The sequence below is a fragment of the Gossypium hirsutum genome, chromosome D09 (assembly GCF_007990345.1).
Source record: "Gossypium hirsutum isolate 1008001.06 chromosome D09, Gossypium_hirsutum_v2.1, whole genome shotgun sequence".
In the NCBI taxonomy this organism is placed as follows: domain Eukaryota; kingdom Viridiplantae; phylum Streptophyta; class Magnoliopsida; order Malvales; family Malvaceae; genus Gossypium; species Gossypium hirsutum.
The window spans coordinates 5,272,201-5,297,036 of record NC_053445.1 but is presented as its reverse complement, the minus strand read 5'-3'; the positions used below and the strand labels follow the sequence as shown (position 1 = coordinate 5,297,036).

Sequence of the window (24,836 nt, the reverse complement as noted above, 5' to 3'; positions counted from 1 at the left end):
TTCAAACGCCATTCTCATCAACAATCCAGTTACATATATTAATTGTGATCGTATAAACGAGGTTAGTGGGAGGGTCAATCTCTTAGGCACTCTATTTTTCTTCTCAAGTGACATGAATTATTTCGGGTCAGTAGGTTTTGGAAATTTGGCTACTATTTTAAGTAACGAAGGTCATTCACTTGGCGGCTGCATTGAACTAAGGTCTGACGATGGTGCTTCTGAATCTGGCTGCTTTACTGCAATTACGGGAAATTTCACTTCCTATACTGTAAACATGACAGCCATGTATCCTGACAGCAACAGATGCGCATCTGCTTTCATCTTTAGCGCGTACTCTTTCAGTAATGGTTCCATCCCCTTTTTGAATCCATAGCACCTGCTATACTATGTTAAAATTCTTTACCAAAGATAAAATCTTGAATACAAACAAGAAAACAATACAACTCAAAAACTTATCTGATAGGAGCTATGAGCTATACTATATATAGGAACTATGAGCTGATAACTGCATATAATATCTAACAGCTATTAGCAACTAACAACCGTAACTGACTTCAACAGATTCAACAGACTTACAACTGAAAGCAACTGACTTTAACCAACTGTAAGTTAATGCTTAACTCATTCATACTCTAACATACTAAACCTTGGTTTAGAGTGACTTGCAACCCAACCCTCAATGGGGTAAAGCCATTCATAAACGTAAATGGCATCGATCTGGAGATACTTGATTCCATATATTCAGACGCCATTCTCATCAATAATCCAGTTACTTATATTAACTGTAATAAGGCTAGTGTGAGTGTGGATCTCTCAGGCACTCCATTTTTCTTCTCAAGTGACATGAATTATTTCGGGTCAGTAGGTTTTGGAAATTTGGCTACTATTTTAAGTAACGAAGGTGATTCACTTGGCGGCTGCATTCAACTAAGGTCTGACGATGGTGCTTCTGAATCTGGCTGCGTTACTCTAATTACTGCAAATTTCACTTCCTATACTGTCAACATGACAGCCATGTATCCTGACAGCAAAAGATACGCATCTGCTTTCATCTTTAGCAAGTACTCTTTCCGTAGTGCTTACCCATTACCCACTGGCATCAATAATGGAACTACGCATGTTCCCGCCGTGCTCAACTTGAATTCCACCTATTGCGGTGACGGAGGTCAGTCACGCGCTGTCACTTCAATTGCTTGGCTTTTATTCTTCTTCTTTTAATTCAGTTAATATATAGATTTTGCTAATGGTTTAAAATCAGTATTTAGAATCATATAAGTTCTAAAAAAAGTTTTTAGGATCATTCGTTTTGTATATTAATATTTTTGGCTTTCAAAAATTTATACCTAAAAGTTTTGTATTCCAAAAACTTGAATTAATACTTAAATGAGATTAAATTAAATTAAATTATTATTTTTTAGAGGACTTAAAGTGTTTATGTTAAATGATTAATTCTTTTGAAAGAGGCAGAGGTGTAGTTTACTAATTTGTTCACTTAATTAGGGAGGTCAAGGACACCGTTGGATTCATATCGGTTATATATATATAATTTCGAGTTAATCGAGTTGGCAAGTACTATTTTATTATCTTAATTCAATTCACAAATTTTTCAAATTGAGTCGAGTGAAATGAAATTTGAGTCTAGTCGAATCGAGTAAATTTTTTTGATTTAAATTAAAAAATTAAACATGTCAAATTAAAATATTGTTACAGTATAACTAATTCCTTATTAAAGCACATAAATTTGAAACTATATATATTTGAAAACTTTTTCAAAGCAAAATAAAAAATACTTTAGTATAATAAACTTGAATCATTAATTAACAAATTTAGGTCCCAAAATTATGATTCTAGAAAATTTTTAATTTTTTAACTTTCTTTATATATTTTAAGAATTTCTTATAATTTTTTAAAAAATATAAATTTTGGAATTTTTATAAATATTTTGAAATTTAAAAATTATTTTGAATTTTTGAATTTTTTTTGAAATTTTTTAATTTTTTGTTGAGAGAGACCAATTTGCTCATTTTCAAACTTAACAGTGACGTAAAGGATATATACACCAATATGTTATTCAAATTATTCTAATTGTAAAATTCAACTCGATTTGAACTTGAAATTCAAATTACTTATTTGAGTTGACTCTAATAATTTGAATAACTCAATTCGATAAACTCGAAATTTAAATTTTTTTTTGATATTTTCAAATCTAATCTAGCTTTACTCACCCCTAATTGGATATACATATATTTAGTAGATTTTACGATTGACTCCTTTTTTGCTAAATCCGCAGTATGCGGAAGACCAAGACTAGGACCTATCCACACCTACAAGGTATGGCCTTGCGGAAATGTTACTTTTCACTACCCCTTTAGAATGAAGGACCAAGATTATGAAATTGACGATTGGTTTGAAGTAATTTGCAACAAAACCGCCAACGGGGGAGAAGTTCCTTTTATCCCTCACTAATAATAGTATTACTGGTCATATTCCTCTAGCTTTGTGTCATTTGATGAAACTGGAGAACATTTCGGTCTCACTAAAATTTGCAATTTGTGCTTAATACTCAATGTCTATTTAATATATTGACTATTGTTTTTTCACATAGAAAGAATTCTTTTGTTATCATATATGATATATGGCGTAAACCGTGTCTAATTAGACGAGTCTAAGAAACAATTAATCATGTTTTGTTTGTCTCTAAAAACTAAAAAAGTAAGTTGGCAAACAAGTGAAAAGCATTCATCATGGAATAGGTTTGACTTTTCAAAGATATTTGTGTCAGAAAATTGGGAACTAAAAATCTAAGCATTTAAGGCATAGATTTTTGGGTTGAAATTTGGCTTGGGATAATTGCAATTTTGGTCCCTAATTGTATAGGGACTTTGCAAGTTGATCCTTGAGCTTCAACTATAAATAGGCTTAGCTATTTCTCATTTTCTACATCCCACAAATGCCATTCTCTACTTAAGGCATTGTTCTCTCTCCTTATTTGTAAATTTTCACTTACATTTTGGAGTGAAATATATTTGGTAGTGCCCGAGGACGTAGGCAAAATTTACTGAACCTCGTTAAAATTCTTGTGTTCTTTATTGTTTATTCTGCATATTTTACGAGTATGATTGTAGTGATTTATTGTGCTATTAAATTACGATAGAGGGATATTCTGGCTAGGAAAGACCTGGTACTTAAGCGATCCTCATGATCCACCTCTCTTTCCTGGGAATTGAACTTAGTGTGATTTTTTAGTACAATAATTTTACTCTTTTACACGCTTCCGCGCAACAATTGGTATCAAAGCTAGATTCGTACTTAGGGAATACGATCATTTACGATACTATTTATGTATACGGTATTGTTCATCCACGGCAGTATTCACGTAGACGATACTGTTCACGTATACAGTAGTTGGGATCGAGGAGAAGAATGGCAGAGGCATCGTCATCAACAAAGACTACCGTGACCAATGCAAAATTTGAAGTAGAGAAATTTGATGGTACCAATAATTTTGATATGTGGCAATGTGAGACCCTGGATGTCTTATGTTAGCAAGAGCTGGATATAGGGGTGTTCATTCGGTTAACCGACCCGAAATTACTATAACCGAATTAACCGACCTTCTAAAAATTTTAACCGTTAATCGAACCGATTTTTTTTAAAAATTAACCGAACCAAAATTTTGTCGGTTAATAAGGTCGGTTAACCGAATTAACCGAAAATTATGTATTTTTTATTTTTGGTTAAAAATTACCCGAATTACCCGAATTAACCGAATTAACCGAATTACCGAAAAATACCCGAATTACCCAAAATTTTTTTATTTTTTATTTTTAAAATTTAAAAAATTTATAAATTATTAAAGTAAATTGGGTTTTAGACTTTAGTAAATTGGGTTGTCTTTTAGTTTTAGTTTTATTGGATTGGGTAATTGGGTAAACTTTAGTTTTAGCTTTATTGGGTTGGGTACTTGAGTTTGGGCAGGGTTCGATAATTTTATTTATTAATTTTTTCGGTTAACCAAAAATTTTAGGTTAACCGACAGGTTTCGAACCGAATTAACCGTTAACTGAAAAATCATAAAAAAATTAACCGACCACCGACCGAAAAAATTTGGTTAACCGACCGATTAACCGAATTCGGTCGGTTAACCGAATTTTTTCGGTTTTACCCGAATTATGCACACCCCTAGCTGGATATAGCCCTTGAAGAAAAACCTGAGAAGATGGATGACAAGGAGTGGGCCAAGATCAATAGACAGGCGTGTGGTACAATCCGCCTATGTTTGGCCAAAGAGCAGAAGTACTCTGTCATTAGGGAGACATCAGCGAAGAAGTTGTGGGATACACTAGAAGAAAAGTTTCGAACGAAAAGTCTTGAAAATAGGCTTTATATGAAAAAGAAACTTTTTCGGTTCACGTATGCACCCGGTATGTCGATGAATGACCATGTGAACTCATTCAATAAAATTTTAGCAGACTTGCTAAATTTGGATGAGAAATTTGAAGATGAAGACAATGCATTATTGTTGTTGAATTCTCTTCCTGATGAATATGATCATCTTACCACCATATTGCTTCATGGGAAGGATACGATCACATTTGATGCAGTCTGCAGTACGTTGTATAGATCTGAGACTCGAAAGAAAGATAAAAGAGATCACAGAGATACAACTGCAGAAGTCTTAACAGTAAGAGGTCGTTCACACAGCAACAAACCTGGTAGAAGGGACAAGTCTAAAGGGAGACCCGCCAAAGATGAATGTGCTTTTTGTCGTGAGAAAGGGCACTGGAAAAAGAATTGTCCTAAGTTACAAAAGGGCAAGGCTATTTCTGATGCATGTGTAGCGGAGCATGATGAGGAGTCAGACTTTAGCTTGGTTGGCATGGCAATGACATGTCATACGGATGAGTGGATCTCAGATTCGGGATGTACTTACCATATGTGTCCTAATAAGGGCTGGTTTTCTAGTCTTGAGGAACTAGAAGGTGGAGTTGTTTTTATGGGCAATGACAGTGCTTGTAAGACAATGGGAGTAGGTACAATCAAATTGAAGAATCACGACGGCTCAATCCAAGTCTTGACAGATGTTCGCTATGTACCTAGCTTGAAGAAAAATCTCATCTCATTAGGGGCCCTAGAATCTAAAAGGCTCACAATCACTTTGAGAGATTGATTACTAAAGGTAGTAGCTGGGGAATTGACAGTGATAAAAGGCACTAGAAGAAATAATTTGTACTATTTAAATGGAAGTACAGTTATTGGATCAACATCAACAGTTTCTGCAAAAGATACAGATTTAGAGGCTACCAGGCTATGGCTTATGCGATTGGGACATGCTGGTGAAAAAGCTTTGCAGACTTTGGCGAAGCAAGGCTTGTTGAAAGGTGTAAATTCTTGCAAATTGGAATTCTGTGAACATTGTGTTCTGGGCAAGCAGACGAGGGTAAAATTTGGTTCAGCAATTCATAATACGAAAGGAATTCTGGACTACGTTCACAGTGACGTGTGGGGACCTACGAAAGTGGCTTCTTTGGGAGGTATGCACTATTTTGTTACTTTTGTTGATGATTATTCAAGAAAAGTATGGGTATATCTAATGAAAAGAAAAAATGGAGTTTTGGATGCATTTCTGAAGTGGAATAAGATGGTGGAGACTCAGACTGGTCGAAAGGTCAAACGACTTCGATCAAATAATGGTACTGAGTACAAAAATGATCCATTTCTACAAGCATGTCAAGATGAGGGCATTGTGTGGAACTTCACTGTTCGGGATACACCACAACATAATGGGATGGCAGAACGTATGAATCGGACTATATTAGAGAAAGTTCGATGTATGTTGTCCAATGCTGGATTGGGCAATGAATTTTGGGCTGAGGCAGTTACATATGCGTGCCATCTGATTAACCGGTTGCCATCAGCTGCAATAAATGGAAAAACTCCTATGGAGATGTGGACTGGTAAACCTGCTACTGATTATGATTCTTTACATGTTTTTGGTTCCACTGCATATTATCATGTAAAAGAATCTAAGTTAGACCCAAGAGCAAAGAAAGCATTATTCATGGGTATAACTGGTGGAGTAAAAGGATACATTCTTTAGTGTCCTAATACAAGGAAGATTGTTTTCAGTATAGATGTGACTTTTGATGAATCAACCATGATGAAGAACAAGGATTCACAAAAGGATGACAAAACCAGTGGCACTTTGCAGCAGGTGGAGCTTGAAAAGGTTAATAATGATCCAGCTAATATTGAAGGAACAAATGATGAAGAAGTTTCGACCCAAGAACTTCTACAGCAACAAGATTCAATTGCATATAGGAGGTCAAGAAGAGAGATTCGTAAGCCTGCTCGCTTTGATGATATAGTGGCCTATGCACTTTCGATTGTAGATGATGATGTTCCTTCTACTTATACAGAAGCAATAAGTAACCCTGATGGTGTAAAGTGAAAGCAAGCTATGAATGAAGAAATGCAGTCTCTTCATAAAAATAGGAGTTGGGAGTTGGTGACACTGCCCAAGGGAAAGAAGGCAATTGGATGCAAATGGGTATATACAAAGAAGGAAGGATTTCCTGGTAAAAATGAAATTCGATACAAGGATCGATTGGTAGCAAAAGGTTACGCTCAGAAAGAAGGAATAGACTACAATGAAGTGTTTTCTCCAGTTGTGAAGCATTCGTCTATTCAGATTTTGCTAGCCTTGGTTGCGCAATATGACCTTGAACTAGTTCAGCTTGATGTGAAGACAGCTTTTTTACACGGTGATTTGGAAAAGGAAATCTATATGACTCAGCCTGATGGATTCAAGGTTGCTGATAAAGAAAATTGGGTTTGCAAACTGACGAAGTCGCTTTATGGATTGAAACAATCTTCGAGGCAGTGGTACAAGCGATTTGATCAATTCATGAAAGGGCAAAGGTACACAAGAAGTAAATTTGATCATTGCGTGTATTTTCAGAAGCTACAGGTAGGAACTTTCATATACTTGCTCTTATATGTTGATGATATGCTGATAGCATCTAAGAGCAAAGTTGAGATTGAGAGATTGAAGACTCAACTCAATCTCGAGTTTGAGATGAAAGATCCGGGTGAAGCTAAGAAGATTCTTGGCATGGAAATATGTACAGATAGAGCTCATGGCAGAGTTAGTTTATATCAGAAGCAATATTTGAAGAAAGTACTACAGCAATTTGGCATGAACGATCAGACAAAACCTGTAAGTACCCCGTTGGCTTCTCATTTCAAGCTTTCTGCACAACTATCTCCTTCGACGAATACGGAACGAGAATACATGTTACAAGTTCTGTATTCTAATGCAGTGGGTAGCTTGATGTATGCAATGGTGTGTACAAGACTCGACATTTCACAAGCAGTTAGTATAGTGAGCAGGTATATGCATAATCCTGGAAAAGGACATTGGCAAGCTGTGAAATGGATTCTACGGTATATTCTAAAGACAGTGGATGTTGGATTACTGTTCAAACAGGATACTACACTTGGTAAAGGTGTTATTGGATACGTTGATTCTGACTATGCCGGTGATTTGGACAAACGAAGATCAACCACTGGTTATGTGTTTACACTTGCTGGATGACCAATAAGTTGGAAGTCTACACTGCAGTCTACAGTTGCGTTGTCAACCATAGAAGCTGAATACATGGCTGTAACAGAGGCTGAAAAGGGAGCTATTTGGTTACAAGGTATGGTTAAAACCTTGGGATTGGTTCAGGAGCATATTAGCGTGTATTGTGATAGTCAAAGTGCTATTCATTTAGCAAAGAATCAAGTCTATCATGCTCGTACAAAGCATATCGACGTACGATTCCATTTTGTGCGGGAAATTATTGATGAAGGGAAAATTCGTCTTCAGAAGATCAAGACTGCAGATAATCCCGCAGATATGATGACCAAGGTGGTAACAACAATCAAGTTCGAACATTGTTTGAACTTGATCAATATCCTGCAAGTCTAACAGTTGAAGAAGGCACTATCAAGTATTGTGTGAAGATAAGATTATCCTAATCAAATCTTCAAAGTGGAGATTATTGGCAACCATCTTTGACTTTTCAAAGATATTTGTGTCAGAAAATTAGGCACCGAAAATCTAAGCATTTAAGGCATAGATTTTTGGGTTGAAATTTGGCTTGGAATAATTGCAATTTTGGTCCCTAATTGTGTAGGGACTTTGCAAGTTGATCCTTGAGCTTCAACTATAAATAGGCCTAGCTATTTCTTATTTTCTACATCCCAAAAATGCCATTCTCTACTTAAGGCATTGTTCTCTCTCCTTATTTGTAAATTTTCACTTGTATTTTGGAGTGAAATATATTTGGTAGTGCCCGAGGACGTAGGCAAAATTTACTGAACCTCGTTAAAATTCTTGTGTTCTTTATTGTTTATTCTGCATATTTTGCGAGTGTGATTGTAGTGATTTATTATGCTATTAAATTACGATAGAGGGATATTCTGGCTAGGAAAGACTTGGTACTTAAGCGATCCTCATGATCCACCTCTCTTTCCTAGGAATTGAACTTAGTGTGATTTTTTAGTACAATAATTTTACTCTTTTACACGCTTCCGCGCAACACCATAGCACCTGCTATACGGAACCTTGGTTTAGAGTGGCTTCCAACCCAACCCTCAATGGGGTAAAGCCATTCATAAACGTAAATGGCATCGATCTGGAGGTACTTGGAAAAGCCATATATTCAAACGCCATTCTCATCAACAATCCAGTTACATACATTAATTGTGATCGTGTAAACGAGGTTAGTGGGAGGGTCAATCTCTTAGGCACTCCATTTTTCTTCTCAAGTAAAAGGAATTATTTCGGGTCAGTAGGTTGCGGAAATTTGGCTACTATTTTAACTAACGAAGCTGTTTCACTTGGCGGCTGCATTCAACCAAGGTGTGACGATGGTCCTTCTGAATCTGGTTGCTTTACTCAAATTACTGCAAATCTCACTTCCTATACCGTCAACATGACAGCCATGTATCCTGACAGCAAAAGATGCGCATCTGCTTTCTTCTTTAGCAAGTACTCGTTCCGTAGTGCTTACCCATTACCCACTGGCATCAATAATGGAACTACGCATGTTCCAGCCGTGCTCAACTGGAATTCCACCTATTGCGGTGACGGAGGTCTGTCACGCGCTGTCACTTCAATTGCTTGGCTTTTATGCTTCTTCTTTTTATCAAGTTAATATATAGATTTTGCTAATTGTTTAAAATCAGTCTTTAGAATCATATAAGTTCTAAAAAGGGTTTTTAGGATCATTCATTTTGTATATTAATATTTTTGGCTTTCAAAAATTTATACCTAAAAGTTTTGTATTCCAAATACTTGAACTAATACTTAAATGAGATTAAATTAAATTATTACTTTTCAGTGGAGTTAAAAATGAAATTTTTACATTTTTTTCAAGGGTTAAAGTGTTTATGTTAAATTATTACTATTAATTAGGGAGATCAAGTACACCACTGGATTCATATTGGTTATATATATATAATTTCGAGTTGACAAGTCCTATTTTATTATTTTCACTCAATTCGAAATTTTTTTCGAATTGAGTCGAGTGAAATGAAATTTGAGTCTAGTCGAATTGAGTGAAATAATTTTATTTAAATTAAAAAATTAAACATGTCAAATTAAAATATTGTTATAGTATAACCAATTCCTTATTAAAGCACCTAAATTTGAAACCATATATATTTGAAAACTTTTTCAAAGCAAAATAAAAAATACTTTAGTATGATAAACTTGAATCATTAATTAACTTATTTAGGTCCCAAAATTATTATTCTAGAAAATTTTTAATTTTTTAACTTTCTTTATATATTTTTAGAATTTCTTATAAATTTTTAAAAAATATAAATTTTGGATTTTTTATAAATATTTTGAAAATTAAAATTTATTTTGAATTTTTTAAAAATTTTTGTTGAGAGAGACCAACTAGCTCATTTTCAAATTTAACAGTGATGTAAAGGATATATACACCAATCTGTTATTCGAATTATTCTAATTGTAAAATTTAACTCGAATTACTTATTCGAGTTGACTCTAATAATTTTTTGATATTTTCAAATATAATCGAGCTTTACTCACACCTAATTGGATGTACATATATTTAGTAGATTTTACAATTTACTCCTTTTTTGCTAAATCCGCTGTATGCGAAAGACCAGAACTAGGACCTATCAACGTCAACACCTACAAGGTATGGTCTTGCGGGAATGTTACTTTTCACTACCCCTATAGAATGAAGGACCAAGATTATGAAACTAGTAATTGGTTTGAAGTAATTTGCAACAAAACCGCCAACGGGGGAAACATTCCTTTCTTAAACATAAATGACACGAATCTACAAATACTGGACTTTGATTTTTTGGACGGCACCATCAAGGTCAACCATCCAATTACTTACTTCAACTGTCGAGAGAACCATTACAATGGGATGAGTTTCAACCTAACTGGCACCCGCTTTTCCTACTCAACTTCTGACAACAGTTTTTGGTCTTCAGGTTGTGGTAATTTGGTTACTATTTTCGGCAATGACACAGATAATCTTTTGGGTGGATGTTTGCAACCAAGTTGTAGGATTAATAACAAGACTTCTTGTGTTGCTAGTTGTCTTGCTTTTTTCCCTCAGGGTCTTAGTTCATTCTACATAAACATGAGTAGTAGGGTTGATTCTAGTGATTATAGGAAGAAAAAAGCATGCAGATTTGCTTCCTTGATTTCTGATGACTATGATTTAGAAGATTTTGATATAAGTAGTAGGACGCATGTCCCAACACAACTGCAATGGGGCACACCAATAATTGGAGAATGCTATTTGAATGATAGTTCGAACATTTCTTGTACATCCGATGGTGAATATTGCTGGTCGAGGTTGAGCTCTAATCATCTATGTGCATGTGATAGGGATACTCGCATTTATTCGACGTTATGAAAAGGTATGAATTAATGTTTTTTTAAGGAAATTTTTTTCTTATATCTATATTATCTTTTTTATTTAACAAATTAAATTACATTATTTTAAGGTTATTCACATCTTTTTAAATTTTTATATAAAATCGATAATAAATTTAAGATTGTGAGATTTGCAAAAATTTTAAGCTTTAACATTTATCATTTCAACAAGTGATTCATTTAATTCTTATATAAGCTTTTAATAAATATGTCTATTACATAACTTTTTCCAATCCCATTATGGGTGTACCTTAAATTAATATTATTTTTTAAAGGGCTATTTGAGTTGGTGTCACCCATCAACTCAGTATGGACTCAGTTGAAAATTATGAAAATCTATTACTTTTATAAAAGAACAAATATTATTATGAGAGTATTTTTATCATTTTATATTTTATCTAAAATCTAAAAAAATGAGTATACTAAAATTTGAACAAAGACACCTTAGTAGCTATTACTTAACTTCACCATTTCAATCGACTCTTTTTTTTTTATATATCAATATTTTTTAAAAATAAATTGTTACATAAGTTTTTTTTTTCACTCACATCGTTAGTATATCATAATTTAGTTATTATTGGTTGAGGTATATCATGACTAAAATATACTAATTAGCATATTTAATTTTATACTGATGTATTTAATTTTACACCGATTGAAGTGAATCTCTAAAAAAAATGCACTTTTGCATATAATTATGCATATTTTTATTGGTAAAAAATTCTTAAACATCTATAGTGCCAGAAATGTATACACTGCATGCATTAATTACTTAATATCTATTGCATTATATGGATGAAGCATCTAAGAGTCTCTCTATTATAGGAATTTGACCAAATTAGTCCCTCTACTATTAAATGAATTAATCTAATCCTTATACTATTAAAAAGAATCAAAGAAGATCAAATTAAAATATAATTAACATATATTTTTTAATAAATTTAATTATTTTTAAAGTTTTTATGGTTCGGTAAATGAAATATTTTGTTTAAAGTAGAATAGATTTTGAAAAAAATTCAAGACATTTTTTATACAGTAAAGGTTAACTCTTTTATAATTTAAACTTATTTAATTATTTTTAATAATATAAGTACTAAATTGATCCGTTTAAAAATAGAATGTCTAATTTGATCCGATCTATATAGCATAAAGACCTCTCAGATACTTTAACCGAATAATATGATTATAACCTTTTTTTTTCTTTTTTATTCAATTCTTAAATGACAGATGGGAATTGTGGGGATTATTAGAATTGTCGCATGCTTTGTTTGAATACCCCTAGCAACTATTGCTCGTCGGAGTCTTGCCCTCCTGATCATTATGAATATAATAGTACGGGATTTCGTTGTGAGCGCAAAAAACAAACTCAAAATACTCATAACTTGACAAGCATTATTATAGGTACGTGCTGATTTACACTTTTTGTTTTTAAAGTGGAATCATTATGGTTATTGGATTATGTCAATTCAAGGTGTGTTATATTTACTTTTGAATGCGTGAGGCAGTAACAATTATTTATCATTAAATTTGTAAGAGTTGAATATCGATACAATGGATGGTGCGATAAGGTTTTCTCATTATTGATTTTAATTTTTAGATTTACCTTTTATCTCTGTTTCTTATATCTATATAGGTTGCAGCACTAGTATTGGGACACTATTTCTACTACTAGCAACATGGAGTGTGTACAAAGTCCTCAAAAGAAAACAAAAAAATCATGCTGAAGCAGAAATACTTCAAAAGGAATGGAGGTTTGCTACTGCAACAACATTTGTCTAGCAATGAAGGTAATGTTGAAAAAATTAAGTTATTTACTTCAAAAGAGATGGAAAAGGCGACGGATCATTATAATGAAAACCGAATCCTTGGTCAAGGAGGTCAAGAGACTGTTTATAAAGGAATGCTAATAGATGGAGGCATTGTGGCTATTAAGAAATCCAAAATGGTGAAAGGAAAGAAATTTGATGAAAAGAAGGTTGAACAGTTCATTAACGAGGTGATAATTTTATCTCAAATTAATCACAAGAACGTGGTTAAGCTTTTAAGGTGTTGTTTAGAGGCTGAAGTTCCTATATTGGTGTATGAGTTCATCCCAAATGGTACATTATACGATCTCATTCATAACCAAAATGAAGAATTCCCATTGACATGGGAAATGCGTTTACGAATTGCGATTGAAATTGCCAATGCCTTGTTCTATTAGCATTCAGCTGCTTCTGCTCCTATTTATCATCGAGACATCAAATCTAGTAACATACTTTTGGATGATAGATATAGGGCAAAAGTATCAGATTTTGGAACTTCAAGATCAGTTGCACTTGAACAGACACATTTAACCACTCGGGTGCAAGGAACTTTTGGATACATGGATCCCGAATATTTTCGAACAAATCAATTTACAGAGAAGAGTGATGTTTATAGCTTTGGAGTTGTTCTTATTGAGCTTTTAACAGGACAAAAACCCATCTCTGCAAACCAATCAGAGCAAGTGAGAAGCTTGGTATCTTATTTTTTGCATTCAATGCAGGAGAATTCCTTATTTAGCATTCTCAATCCAATGGTAGTAAAGGATGGTCCAGAACAGGAGATTATGGTTGTGGCTCTGCTAGCAAAAAGATGCTTGAATCTTAATGGAAAGAAAAGACCCACCATGAAACAAGTAGTAATGGAGCTGGAGTTGATTAAAGCTTCAGGTGGAACTGTTATTGAAGACTGTGGTGATGAAGAATCTGAAACAGATGACATGATCCATTCATGGGATACCAATCCTAGTAGTTCAATGTCCAGGACAATTCCAACCGACAGTGTAACTTTTCCGTTAAATTCATCTTCCTAGTTTCCAACACTCTTGAAACAATTAATCTTGATTGATAGCCTTTAGCATTTGTATTTGTCACACTGGTGGAGTCTTGTGGTTGCCCAAGAATTCATACTTGTTTCACACAATGTTATTTTATCTCTTGAAGGTATTTCTTACACATGTTCTGGATATGTTTTTTTTTTCTATTGCTAAGTCGATGAATTTAATTAATTAAAAAGACCTCCAAACAGGGATACAAAATCCAAGGGCACCATCAATCGAAAGAATAGTAACCCTAATTATCCACAGCTCTTTTTGCTGTTCTTTTTATATCTAAAGTAACGAAGAAGTAGAAGAAATTAAAAAATTGAACACTCAACTTTAATTTGAAAAAAAACCCCAGAGGATAAAAAATTACGAGTAAAGTTAAATTTACTATAATAACAAAAGAACGAAGAGTACAAAAGATGTATAAAAAAACTAAACCTCGAAAGCCCGAAAACAAAGAATTCTTTAAACGTGTTATGAGTTCTAATCTCTAATGAGTTTTCGGAGTTTAGTTTTTATCTCCATCTTTTATACTTTTCGTTCTTTTGCCATTTTAGGCTATTTTACCAAAATAATCCAAAAAAAATTATATTTACAAAAATAACTCAAGTTTAAAAACAATCACCAAAATAACCTGAAATGAATAGTAAAATGGGGCGGTGGCCTGTCAATTGCCGGCACCACATGGTATTTTGGACCCATGATTGCTTGATAATTGTGTCAGACTTAAAAAAAATAATTTTTTTGGTTCTGGTCTGCCAATGGCCGGAACCAGTGTATTTTTTTCTAAATCGTATCATACTAGTATACAAGGAATTTTTTTTTGTGGTGGCCTCCAATGGCCGGTACTACCTTTATGTAAAAAAAAATTTACATTTTGGGCTGTCATTGGCCAGTACCGGTATACGAAAAAATAAAAAAAAATTTTGGTGGTGGCCTGCCAATGGCCGGCACCACCTTTATGTTATTGTACAGCCCAATATTTTACCCAGCCCAAAACCCAATACACCACAACCCAAGCCCAACCAGGTCCAACACCCAAATCAGGCCTAAAACCAATTAGTTAAACTAGGGTTTCAGCTTTTTTGAAACCCTAGTGCTGCCGCCGCACCTAATTCCTGGCTGCCACCTGCCTTTTGGCCACGGCCGCACGTCCTATCACCATACCCACTTGCTCTATCAACATCAATCACCTATATACAAACAACAAAAGAAAAAGACCAAAAAACAGCAACAAGCAAAAGGGGGATTTTGTATTATTTTTTATTTTCGGTATAAAAAACCGATTGTAACCCATTGTAAAGAGGGGGGGATCTCTTTTTGTAACTCTTTACAAGATTTGAAGAAAAAGAAATAAAAAAACAAAGAAGGTGGTTGCATTTTTTCTTTTTTCGTTATTTTATTTTATTTTCTTTTCTATTTCGAAACAAAAAAGAATAAAAAGGAAAGATTTTTACCCTCATCGGTGGCGCCGAAGTGCTCGGGGAGGCCAAGGGAGTGCATTAAAGAGAAAAAGAGGAAACTTTGGTCTCCCCGGTGGCGCCGGAGCCCGGTACGGTGGATCTCAGTCAGACCGCTGGCCGGATTTTGGGGAGAAGAAGGGGGGAAGAGAGAGCATTTTTGAATTTTTTCTGAAAAGAGGGGGAAGAACGAAAATTTTGAAAAAAATTAGCTAATATGCTTCCAAAACGACGTCATTTTGGGCAGCCTTCTCAGGTACCAAAACGGCGCCATTTTGACCTGACCCATTGGCCGACCCGACCCGCTCCAGGGGGATCCGCGTGTTTTCAAGGGATGGGCTAATTGCACTTTTAGCCCTTCCGCTTTTTAATGGTTTTATAATCAAGTCTTTTAGTTTTTTTAATTTTTCCCTATGATTTCTTTTGTTTTTCAATTTAATCCATACTGGAACTCTACACTTGCAAGAATGGGATTATTTCCCATTTGCCCCTCCTAGTTTTTCAGCGCGTTCAGTTTGGTCCTTTCTCTTTTATTTATTTGCTATTAACCCTGAATTTCGTTTTAAATTTTTAGTTTAGTCCTTTTGTTATTTTGTTTATTTTCTTAATAAATTTCATATTATTACTATTATTATTGATCATTATTAGTTTTATTTTTCTTTTATTTATTCATTATTATTGTGATAATATATTAATTAGTTTTATATTATTTTTAGTTTTATTTTTATTTCATATATATATACATACATATATGCATTATGCCCGTACATATATATTATATAATATTTACACATACCTACATATATGTTTATATATATATATTTCATTTTCATAAATATACATATATATATATACTTACATAAACTTTTATATTTAATAACTTTAAAACATATTTTTTTTCATATTTTTATAATTTTATGTATATACATACATATATATTTCCCTTATATGTACAAACATATTTTCATATTTTATGATTTTTATCTATTTTCCTTTATTGTTATTATTATTATTTTTACTTCATGTTCATTCATTTATTTATTTATATGTCTATTTTTTTATGTTTTAGTTTATTTATTTATTTGTTATTGTATATACATGATTGATTTATTCTTTTTTAATTTTTATTTTTCGTTTTTTCTCATATTATTTTCATTCATATTATCATATTCATTATTCCATTATGCATATTAACACCATACTTCAAAAAGGAAAATTTTTCAAAGTAAGAAAATATTTTGTGTTTGGAAATTCTAGAAAATGTGCCCTAATGTGCTGGGTTTCGATTTTTTTTTCGTTCGACCAAATAGCAAAATATCCTATTAAAATTTCAAAGTAAGGCAATGTTTTGCGTTTGGAAATCTGAGAAAACGTGTCCTAATGTGCTGGGTTTCGATTTTTTTTCGTTCGACCAAATAGCTAAATATCCTTTTAAATTTTCAAAGGTAATTTTTTGCATTTGGAGATTTGAGAAAACATGCCCTAATGTGCTGGGTTTTGATTTTCTCGTTCGACCAAATAGCCAAATATCCTTTTAATAATTTCAAAATAAGACAATGTTTTGCGTTTGGAAATTCGAGAAAACGTGCCCTAATGTGTTGGGTTTCGATTTCTCGTTGGACCAAATAGCCAAATATCCTCTTATATCTTAATCCACGTCATTCGAGTTTTCTAAGGATCGTACTTTAAAGCTCTTTAAAGTTTTCAATATTCGACATTAATACATTAACTAATCAACAAGGTACCAATTTTTGGGCGTCACGAGGGTACTAATCCTTCCTCATACGTAACTGACTCCCGAACCCATTTTTCTGAATTTTGTGGACCAAAATCGTTGTTTTAATAAAATCAAATCATTTATTAAAAACAATCACTTTTCAAGGTGATCCGATCACACCTTATCAAAAAGGATTGGTGGCGACTCCCACATTCGATTTCATCTTCCAAAACCCAAGTCGACCCCGTTTTCACAAAAAAATGGTGTCAACAGTTATTATTTTTTTTTACATTTTGGGCTGTCATTGGGCTGTACCAGTATACGAAAAAATTTAAAAAAAAATTTGGTGGTGGCCAGACAATGGCCGGCACCACCATTATGTAAATTTTTTTTTTACATTTTGGGCTGTCATTGGCCGACACCACCTTTTTGTAAATTTTTTTTTACATTTTGGGCTGTTATTGGTCGGCACCAGTATAGGAAGAAATTTTTTTAAAAAAATTGTGGTGGCTTGCCAATGGCCGGCACCACCTTTATGTAAAAAAAAATTAACATTTTGAAATGTCATTGGCCGGCACCAGTATACGAAAAAATAAAAAAAAATTGTTTTTTGGTGGTGGCCTGCCAATGGCCGGCACCACCTTTATGTAAATTTTATTTTATTTTTACATTTTGAATTGTCATTGGTCGGTTCCAGTAAACAAAAAAATAAAAAAAATTTATGGTGGGTTGCCAATGGCCGGCGCCACCTTTATGTAATTTTTTTTTACATTTTGGGCTATCATCAGCCGACACCAGTATACGAAAGAATTTAAAAAAAAATTTGTTTTGGTGGTGGCCTGGCCATGGCCGGCACCACCTTTATGTAAAAAAAAATACATTTTGGGCTGTCATTGGCCGACACTAGTATACGAAAAAATTTTAAAAAAAATTTGTGGTAGCTTGCCAATGGCTGACACCACCTTTATGTAAAAAAATATTTTTTTTTACATTTTGGGCTGTCATTGGCCGGCACCAGTATTTTAAAAAATTGAAAAAAAAATTTGGTGGTGGCCTGCCAATGGCCGTCATTAAACTTTATATATAGTGAGTGGTTTGAGTTCTGATAGTGTAAATGGAATGAAAACTTTTTTTAAGAGAGCCATCAAAATGAGAGTATTTTGTAGTATATCATGAAATGAGTTCTTTTGGATCGGATTGCATATGGAGTTTTTCGTAGTGTAGAACCAACTTTTGGGGTTGAATTATATACTGTCATATTTTAATGGAGTTGAATTATATACTGTCATGTTCACCCTAAAGGTTATGCTATTAAGGTTTGGATGATTATTTGCACTGTAGATGGCTAATCGAGTTGTCCAACGCAAATGGACATTATCTATGGTGCAATAGAGTTTATTCCGCAACTAGGTTTTGATTGGAACCGGTTAGTAGAGTCTCCATGAAAAGGTATCTCATGGGACAATGGAAGAAGAAAAGGTCTAGAGTAGAAGACAATTAATTGTGAAGAAACTAGTACCGCTGCAACATAGACCTGATTCAAGCAGAAGACGATTAATTGTGAAGAAACTAGTATTGAAAATAATTGTATTATTTCTCAAAAATATTTGTATTTTTTTATATCTGTAAATTTCATATACTTGTTTAGGATTTAAGGTTTCGTTTTTATTGTGTATGTAAATTAAATTTGTCATGTAGTATTACTTATTTGAATTATTAATTTTTAAATATTACGAAGTCATTTATTTAAACAAATAATTATTTTAGTGAAATTAAATCAAGTAAAAATTAACAGGAAAAAATAAAAAGAAATATTTACAGAATAATTTTAAATAATTAAATAATTATTTAAAAATAAAAGAAATATTTACAGAATAATTTTAAATTAAGTAAAAATTAATAGAAAAAATTAAAATTGTCGTGATCCCGGTGACATCCCCGGCGCTGGCATGTAATGGTCCGGATGCCTCCGTTGGCGATGCCGTGCACCTTGCCGAGGCATTTGATAATTGCTCGGTTCGGCATCCGGCGTCCCATCCAGTGTAGTTAGAAAGGTAGAATAATTATATACACCATAATCGGGACTTAATTGGTATTGCGTGACCGGAGGTGCCGATGGAAAAATATCCTCAGTGGTGGGTGTACGTGCTTCGGGATGGAACTCCGGGTGGTATGAGGATGATGATCCGGATCATGTCGAATGTTGAGGGTGGAGGTTGTCACCAAAAATATCTTCAAACGATGGAGGAAATTCATGCAACGGATCCGGATCCATGTACTGTGATGATGAGTCGGATGCTTCATTTTGGATTTTCGGGAGTTGGCATAGATAATGACCGTCCAAAACCTGACTGATCTTCCCAAGAGACATTAAGATCAAAATCAATTCCGGAGCGCTGGCTTGCTGGAATTACCACTTGAATGGGATCTGGTTCAGCTATCTCCGCAAACAACTCAACTGGGCTAAGATTTTCTATTTCAGGAGGGCAATAAATTACTATCATTGTCCCTAAACCATCATCATCTTCAAGCTCCATTTCTGAGAACTTTAGCAGATCAGTTGAAACCGGAAATCTGTAAAACAATCTCAACATTTGCTTCCCGCAACGGCTTGCTATCTTTGTATTGATTTTTCGTTTTAAATCCGACAGCAAAATCTGTTTGTTGAATCTCATTCCTATTTTTCTCCATCGAAATGAACATAAACAAACAATATTTGGGAACTCATTTAAAAAAAAATTCGTTTCTTCTAAACAGAGGGAAAAAAAATTCAAACTAAACAAAATGGAAGATCATTGTCCTTATATATATATTTGATAAACTTGATGCCGGCAATTGGCAAACCACCACCAATTTTTTTTAATTTTTTCGTATACTAGTGCTGGCCAATGACAGCCCAAAATGTAAAATAAAAAAAATTTACATAAAGTTGGTGCCGACCATTGGCAGGCCACCACCAAATTTTTTTTTTATTTTTTCGTATACTGGTGCCGGCCAATGACAGTTCAAAATGTAAAATTTTTTTACATAAAGGTGGTGCCGGCCATTTGCAGGCCACCACCGAATTTTTTTTAAAAATTTTTTCGTATACTGGTGTCGGCCAATGACAGCCCAAAATGTAAAAAAAAAACTATTTTTTACATAAAGGTGGTGCCGGCCATTGGCAGGCCACCACCAAAATTTTTTTTAAATTTTTTCGTATATTGGTGCCGGCTAATGACAGCCCAAAATGTAAATTTTTTTTATATAAAGGTGGTGCCGACCATTGCCAGGTCACCACAAAAAAAAATTAAAAGTTTTCATATACTGGTGCAAGCCAATGACAGCCCAAAATGTAAAAAAAAATTATTTTTTACATAAAGGTGGTGCCGGCCATTGGCAAGCCACCACCAAAATTTTTTTAAATTTTTTCGTATACTGATGCCGGCCAATGACAACTCAAAATGTAAAAAAAAAATTTACATAAAGGTGGTGCCGGCCATTGGCAAGCCACCACCAAATTTTTTTTTAAATTTTTTCGTACACTGGTGCTGGCCAATGACAACCCAAAAAGTAAATTTTTGTTTTTTACATAAAGGTGGTGCCGGCTATGCCAGGCCACCACCAAAATTTTTTTCCCTGTATACTAGTATGATAGATTTTTTTAAAAAAATTCACTGGTTCTAGCCATTGACAGGCCAGAACCAAAAAAATCATTTTTTTTAAGTCTAACACAATTATCAAGCAATCATGGGTCCAAAATACCAGGTGGTGCCGGCCATTTACAGGCCACCACCCCATTTTACTGTTTATTTCAGGTTATTTTGGTGGTTGTTTTTAAACCTGGGTTATTTTTGTAAATATAAATTTTTTTGGATTATTTTGGTAAAATAGCCTCCAGTTTAGTAAAATTATATTTCGCCGTAGTTTTTTTTTTCTTTGGACGGATTTTTTTATGTTGAATTTGTGTGTTAAAATTTTCAATTGCTTCCGCTATTTTTACTTGTTCATTACTTAATCAAGTCGATCCCAACACTGAAGATGAAATAAGAAGAGGTGATTAACTCATCATAGTAATAGTAAGCCTTTATTGAGCGGGAACAATTAAGGAAAGCAAAGGATATTAACAGATCCAACATACCCTCATCGCCATTTTTCTCGACGCCATTACTGCTCTTTCTACAACTCTTGAACTTTCAATTTCAACTCCTGTCGAAACCGTTCTGATTGTTCATATGATCTTCTTCAGATTTTCCCTACAAATAAACAAACTAGCTTAATATCTTCTCCTGCAATAAAAATATAAGGGAATTGTATGGTACAAGTCAGCATTAAACATCCAATTCCATAAGAAAATGACAGCAAACAGAGAAAAGGCAACAAAAACGATTTGAAACATACAAAAACACAAATCCAATCAAGGCTGCATATTGACAGATGCATATATATATAATTGTGTAACATTAACAAAAAATAATTTAAGAAACATATATTTTTTATAATAAGTTAATATATTTTAATTATATCTGTTAGGATCGTCCCGATTAAGCAACGAACAAGTAAAAATAGTAGAAGAAATTGAGAAGATGAACACACAAATTTAACGTGGAAAACCCCTCAAAAGAGGATAAAAAACCACGGGCAAAGATAATTTTACTATAATGGTAAAAGAATGAAGAGTACAAAAGATGGAGATAAAAACTAAACCCCGAAAACCCGAAAAACAAAGAACCCTCAAAGGTAAACACAAAATTCTCTGAATGTGTTATGAGTTCTAATCTAATGGGTGTCTCTTAATTCTAAGATTGTAAAGGAGCCTATTTATAAGCTAAATTAGTAAGTCAAATAAACTATACTAATAAATGCTAAATCTTCTAGAAAGAAAATATATTTTTGTTTAACTTGACTTGCAAGCAATCTCTTAGAATTTGGGTCACATAATTCTAACAATCTCCACCTTGACACGAATTCTTTCAATGCCATCTTTGCCAAAACCCGCCACGGGCCTATCTTGAACTATGCAGGGAATTAACTGAGTCGAATCTATGCTTAGAAGCTGGAAGATTTCTAGCCTTCGACTTGTGCACTGCCAAATCAAAACTAACCCGAGTCTGATTTTCACGAATACAGTGCCCTAACTTTTCAAAACCTGCATCCAAAAGAGAACCTCTCTTCAACGAAACAGTCATACCTTTTTCCCTCCTATGACCAAGTTGCCTCCGCTTCAAATGAGTTGACTTTGACTCCGTAACGGACGAGGGACGTTCGATTTCACCGATCACTGTAGAACCTTCCAGAATATAAAGACTGCCGGTTCTTTTACCTTTTAACAAAACGAGAGCTCCACGAGATACTTTAATGTTGCTCGACTCGATGTTGATTCTGCATCCTTTCAAGTCTAAAATACTCAAGGAGATGAGATTCTTTCGTAAATCAGGTACATACCTGACATCTGAGAGTGTCCTAATCGTCCCATCGTGTATCCTAATTTTAACAGTACCAATACCGATTATTTTACTATATGAATCGTTTCCCATGTGCACAACTCCACCTTCAACTGAACTGTATGTGGAGAACCATTCTCTATTAGGACACATGTGGAAAGAACATCCTGAATCTAGGATCCACTCAGACGTAAGCTTGGAATTATCGCTCGTTGACACTAACAAGAAATCATCATCGCCTTCATCGACCAAATTAGCACCAGCTACATCTTCCTCGTTACTCTCAGCAGCTTTTTTATTTCGCAGTTTATAACAATCTGCTTTGACGTGACCTAACTTTTTACAATAGCGACACATTTTGTCTCATTTCTTTGATGCTACCAAAACGGAAGCTTGCCTATCTTCTTTGCTATTCAAACCAAACTCATTGTCGAGTTTGTCTCTACTCAAGAAATGACCCTTCACATCTTCGAACAAGAGTTTGTCTCTACCATAAATCAGGGTTTCCCTGAAAGACTTGTATGAAGAGGGTAAAGAGCATAATAACAGCATAGCTTGATCTTCATCGTCAATATGAACCTCAACGTTCTTTAAATCATTTAAAAGAGTGATGAATTGACTGATGTGATCTTTAAGAAGCTCACCTTCGTTCATGCGAAACGTAAATAGACGTTGTTTCAACACTAAACGGTTAGCCAGAGACTTAGTCGCATAAAGAGTTTCTAACCTTTTCCACAAGGCGAATGAGGTCTTCTCCATCAATACCTCCTGCAATACTGTATTCGCGAGGCACAACTGGATTGCAGACAAGGCCTTTTCATCAAGCTCTTCCCATTCTGTTTGATTTAGATTCTCAGGCTTTTTCCCTGTAACAACCTTTTTCAAGCCATTTTGAACTAGAATTGCCATCATCCGAACTTGCCACAGATTGAAATTTGTCTCACCATCGAACTTCTCAATTTCAAACCTTGTTGCTGCCATCTCTGAACGGGCTGATCTATGAAAGTTAAACTAGCTCTGATACCACTTGTTAGGATCGTCCCGATTAAGCAACGAACAAGTAAAAATAGTAGAAGAAATTGAGAAGATGAACACACAAATTTAACGTGGAAAAACCCTTCAAAAGAGGATAAAAAACCACGGGCAAAGATAATTTTACTATAATGGCAAAAGAATGAAGAGTACAAAAGATGGAGATAAAAACTAAACCCCGAAAACCCGAAAAACAAAGAACCCTCAAACGTAAACACAAAATTCTCTGAATGTGTTATGAGTTCTAATCTAATGGGTGTCTCTTAATTCTAAGATTGTAAAGGAGCCTATTTATAAGCTAAATTAGTAAGTCAAATAAACTATACTAATAAATGCTAAATCTTCTAGAAAGAAAATATATTTTTGTTTAACTTGACTTGCAAGCAATCTCTTAGAATTTGGGTCACATAATTCTAACAATATCTAATAATTAAAATAAGAAATGTTATTTTATGTTAATTAATGCAATTAAAAATTAAATATTTAAAATTTAATTAAATATTAAATGTGCAAAATCACACATAATACTTGTGACATTAGAAGCTAGTAATATTAAATACTAGAGTTGTAAACTACTTGGGTTTAGCTTAAATCAGATTGGTTATCTTTAAGTTGAAGAATCCAAATTAAATTGCAGCAAATTAAATTTGAACATCTTAATATATAATTCAAAAAGCTTACAATTCAAGTTAAATATTATATTAATGTTTTTGGAATCGTTTCAATAATCGAATCAATTAGGCTGTTATTTTTAGTCTGTAAGATTCAAATCAAGTAAATTATTATAAAAATCATAAAATAAAAATATTAATAATTATAAAATACAATTCAATCAATTCAACTGTTTTTAGCCTAGTTTGCAGATCACCTGATTTTTCACCTTTCTAGATCAATATCTCGATCAATTCCCAGTCCAATCGGATAATTTAGTATGATTTAAACAACATTGCATTATAATTTTTTTAATATTAATTTTATAAAAGAAATTTGAACCATTGAACATTATATATTTTTTTACTTTTAATGAATTATAAACATTGACACATAAAGTCTTCAATAACTAAATAAATAAATGATAAATTTACTATCGATTTAAAAAAACAATTTATACTATGAAAATGGCCACATGAAAGCCCGAGACCACTCTTCCTAATAGAACAGATCAGCGAATAGAATCAAATTCATGTGTAAAGTGAATGATAATTTACAACAAATGTAAACACAAGTAACAGAAAAAAAACTCGCATCAATTAATCAATAAAGTCACATATACAACTTATAAAAAAAAACTTAAAAGCTAAGCCCTAAAGTAGATCGACTCTCAAAAGTAGAGTCCATAGTGGAATCACTAAGTTGTCATAACATGCTAGAGATGAACCTA

General features: G+C 33.6%; 1 pseudogene; it reads left to right on the top strand.

The window, feature by feature from the left end:
* Positions 1-7,660: 7,660 nt before the first annotated feature.
* On the top strand, positions 7,661-13,816 carry LOC107890407 (wall-associated receptor kinase-like 22; annotated as a pseudogene).
* The last annotated feature ends 11,020 nt before the right edge of the window (positions 13,817-24,836 follow it).